Source organism: Zingiber officinale, chromosome 11A (genome assembly GCF_018446385.1).
Source record: "Zingiber officinale cultivar Zhangliang chromosome 11A, Zo_v1.1, whole genome shotgun sequence".
Taxonomy (NCBI): domain Eukaryota; kingdom Viridiplantae; phylum Streptophyta; class Magnoliopsida; order Zingiberales; family Zingiberaceae; genus Zingiber; species Zingiber officinale.
In genome coordinates, this window is record NC_056006.1 from 11,391,776 (window position 1) to 11,396,308 (window position 4,533).

Here is a 4,533-nt window from a genome sequence, read left to right on the forward strand (position 1 = left end):
AGGGTGGTCGTTACATGATCAACTATTGAGGGAAAGGTATCCATAGCCTATAAACACTTTCTGGAGTGTTAGAACTGAGTTTTTGTGGTTCTCTATTGTTCTTCTCCTCATTTCTCTACAAATCTTTCTCTAGAAGTTCTTCAAGATTCTTGTCACTTCTCAACTTGATAACATTACATTATGTACTAGACTTTTCTATTCATTTTTACCCATCATTCTATGATTTATTGAAGTTTTTGTGATTTAATAAAGTTTCCTCTCTGTGTATGGGTGGTTGTATAAATTCTTGTGTGGTAGTTGCTTGCACTTCAGGAATTATGGGGGGAGATTCCATCCAACTTTTGTCTAACCATTCTTAGAGATTCAATGTCACTTGATTAGTTAAGGTGCATGCTTCATCTAAACTTTTGTTCATCAAAGAACCTCCAGCAAATGAATGCAATAATGACTTACCTGAGAAGGAAATCTCCATGTAGAATATGTGCACTATCAGATATCTTTCCAAACCATGATAGGGGCATTGTCTTAACAAACTCTTGATTCAGTCTCATGCTTCAAATAGTGATTCTCCATCTGCCTGAGCAAAGTATGTGATGCAACTCCTCATGTAAAATATTTTACTTGGAGGGAAAAAGTGATTCAGAAATTGTTGCTCCAATTGTTCCCAACTTGTAATGCTTTATGGATGAAAAGAATAAAACCAAGTCTTTTCCCTATCTTTGATACTAGAAGGGAATGTCATCAACTGAACTACATCCACTGACACTCCTTCACAGTTTACATGTTGTAATATTCAATAAATTCTTTAATGTGCAAGTATGGGTTCTCTTATACTTCTCTTCCAAATTTGTGACCTTGTATCATGGTAATTAACTTTGGATTTAGTTAGAAACTTTTTGCTTCGATATGGGATTGTACAATGCGAGACATAAATTTTGCATAAATTGGTACAGAAAATTCTTTTAAAGTCCTATTTGTCATGTTAGTGCTTATGGATAAACAAAAAAATGTAAATATTAAATAAAACTATAAAATTAAGAATGAGAAAGAAAATGTAAAAATTAAGGAAAGGAAAAAAAACTAATCTATAAACTAATAACAAGAAAAGTAAATGCAAAAATGAAAACAAACAAGAAAATGAAAAACTTATTAACAAGTCTAGAGTAACACTCATATGCTAATCAACTAATGTTAATCAGAATAGTCCCTGGCAACTACAGTAAAAACTTGTTGTATAACCCGTAAGTTCACAGTTATTATCAAGTAATAAAATATCGATCCTACAAGGACTATTAATTATGCACTAGTTAACTTCGCACAGTGAATTATCTAAATAGTCAAAAGGGGGTTCACAAAAGTAAGGAAGAGAGAGGTTGAGAGGAGAGAGAGAGCAACTAAGTGAGGAGAAATGAAGAGGTTGGTTTTGGGGTGAGAGATGCTAGGATTTTGGTTTCACTATGATACTAATCAATGTCCCTATGCAATGTTCATGTACCTAACTCTATGTTTACATTGTTGTAGGGCTTCTAACTAAAGTCTGACACAACCCCGCAAAAGTCGCACTGGAGAGTTTATCCATGTCCTAAACACCATTAAGTAAAGAAGCAACTCTAGAAAGTTCGGTTAAAGCGATATCGTAGGGCCCTCTGGTCATACAATCTCTAGAGTTAACTAATTTACTTCCTAATGGTAGATTAATACAATTAAGTAGAAGAGATAACCTAGAAAGTTTGTTTAAAGGGACACCCTGTGCCATAGGCCCCCTCCCCCCATCATATAATCGCTAGATTACACAAATCACTTCCTAACATTAATTTGGGAGAAACTCTCTAAACTCTAATTAGCTTCCCTTCTAGGGAATTGCTCTTTGTTTTAAGGAAATATCATAGAAAGTAAGGATACTCTCTGTCACAGGGTTCCCCGATCACACAATCCAAAGCACCACCTCTACACAGTTAACAAAACTCTACATCTACATGTATTGACCTCACACACATTTCGTCAAACATATACAAGGCACAACACACATAGAACATGGCATAAATACTTTATTGAATAAGAAAATGGCATATACATAGTTCATACAACAACAACAACAACTAAGACTTATCTCACTAGGTGGGGTCGACTATATGAATACTTTTAAGCTATTGAGCTCTATCTCCTACTATATCATCATCTACACTTAAATAAATTTTATCTTATTTTATTGTTGCTAATCAAGTTTTTTTTATCTTCCTCTTTCTCGTTTGATATGCATGTTTGTTATAGTTTCACATCGTCTAACTAGAGCATTTATTGGTCATCTAAGTACATGCTCATACGATCTTAAACGTGTCTCTCAGAGTTTTCCCTCAATAGATGCAATATATATAGTTCATACATCAATCAAAATATCACAATTATTTCATACATCCTAGATCTAGAGAATCTACTCCATTGCTAGGAAATACAAACCAAAAACATGAAATAAAGCATTCTTACCATCCAAATATGAGATAGAGAAGAAGAAATGTGTATCGATAAGATTATCGGTGTCTTCAAGATGCTTCCTTGCTCTAGAGGTGAGTGGATCGGCGAGGATAAAGCTTCTAAGGTTCCTCCAAGGGGGGAGAACCCTCCTCCAAGGAAAGGGGTGGAGCCCTAAGCCAAAGATGAGTGAAAAGGGAAGAAAATCTCCTTTTATAGCACTAGGCATGGCCCCTACCTGGGTCGTGTCACGACCAGAGCATGAATGGGCTCGGGAAAGCTGGTCGTGTGATTTTACATAGTCGTGTGTCAGGGTCGTGTCTCACTTATAGAGCCTTTTATCACATCTTAACGTGATTTTATTGGGTTGATGTATAAAGAAAAGTTATAGATCTTGAAGTTCACTACATTTTGATATCTTGAACATCCCAAAACTCCAACCAAGCAAAACATTATGATCATTTTACTTTTGGTCTATAGTACAAAAAATTGTAAAATTTAACACGGTCATGACTCAAGTCGTACCTCACTTATAGAGCCTTTTATCACATCTAAACATGGTTTTCTTTAGTTGAAGTCTGAATAAAAGTTATAGATCTTGAAGTTATCTATATTGTAGTATCTTGAATGGTCCAAAACTCCAACTGCGCAAAATGTTATGGCCATTTTACTTTTGGTATATAGTGTTGAAAAAGACACGACCATCCCTAAAAGACACGTGTGTGCCTAAAAGGCGCGGCCAAGTCATGTGAAACACTAGTTTGTGCCATATTTTCACACAGTTGTACCTTATAACTAAGGACTAGGCATTTTAGAGGCTCTAGACTCCATTTAAACTCTATTTTGGCGCCAAATCATTTTCTATCAATAAAAATAAGCAAAGAGAAGATCTACGTACAAAATAAAATGGAAGTATTACATAACAATAAAATAGGGTTCAACAAATATAGATTATATTCATGAAATATAAGTAGATGTGCATTAATGAATGCCTAGAAATATATATAACCTACGCACATCAGAGTCAGATTCTGAAGAACAAAAGTAGGCAAGCTACCTCGCATTGATGTCAACTAGATCCGAGTTAGAAAGTGAATTAGATCAGGAAGATGAGTTTGAGCACAAGTCAAGTCACAGATTCGTATCTAGTTCAGAAGATTCCAATGAGGCAGAATTTAATTTAACTACACAATTTTTTCTAAAGTAATTACATGCTTAAATAAAAATTAACTAAATAAGTTAAATTGCTCCTTAAGGAAAACCAAGACCTAAAGGAACAACTTAACTCAAATTCCTCAACTGAGCAAGTTCAACATGAAAACTCAACTCAAGTTGCAAAACTTGAGGAAAGAATTCCATATTAAAATGTGAAGTTGAGAAATTCAAAAAACTTTTAGAAAAGTTCACCACTATATCCAAGTACCTAATATTATACTTGGCTCACAAAGAGTCATATATAACAAATTCAGACTCAAAAATCTATTTCAACTAATAAATCTTTCATTTCACTTGTCACTCAATACAAGAAATAAACCAAAGCATGAGTTCTAAAAGTTTATCTAACCAAGCAAATAGGAAAAAATCAATACAATGTACCCCAAAAATGAAATTTATTACTTAAACACAAAACATAAATTCTATGATTCAAGGGGAGGCACTAAATTAGTTGGAACCTCAAAAACATAACCTAGCCATTTAGATAATTAAGTCTAGTCAAATTAGTGATAATTCTAACTTATTAGAGACTAAGGTTTAGTATTAAGTCTCTTTGGCAAGACTAAATGAAAAGCTTTATCTAAGGCACGTGGTTACTCTAATGATATCAAAGTGACTTGTAAAATACGACAATAAATATTAATTAAATAATAAGGTTAAATAGAGGAATAACCTTAACAGAATTTTCTAGAATTTTTAGAAATTTTCTGAGAATTTTTTGAAAGTCGTATAGTGTAGGTTACGGGGATAAATATTGGGCCACAGGAAAGCCTGTTTAGTCTACCCCATTTAAACGAGGAAAAGTTTAATTTTTCTTTTTTCTTTCCTTTTCCTTTTCTTTTCCTTCTC

At 33.8% G+C, this 4,533-nt stretch overlaps 1 non-coding gene across 1 annotated transcript; it reads left to right on the forward strand.

Moving 5' to 3' along the window:
• The first annotated feature begins 503 nt into the window (after positions 1-503).
• LOC122033176 lies at positions 504-609 on the forward strand. Its single transcript, XR_006126424.1, has one exon. It is a non-coding gene; the product is annotated as a small nucleolar RNA R71 (small nucleolar RNA).
• Positions 610-4,533: the final 3,924 nt, after the last annotated feature.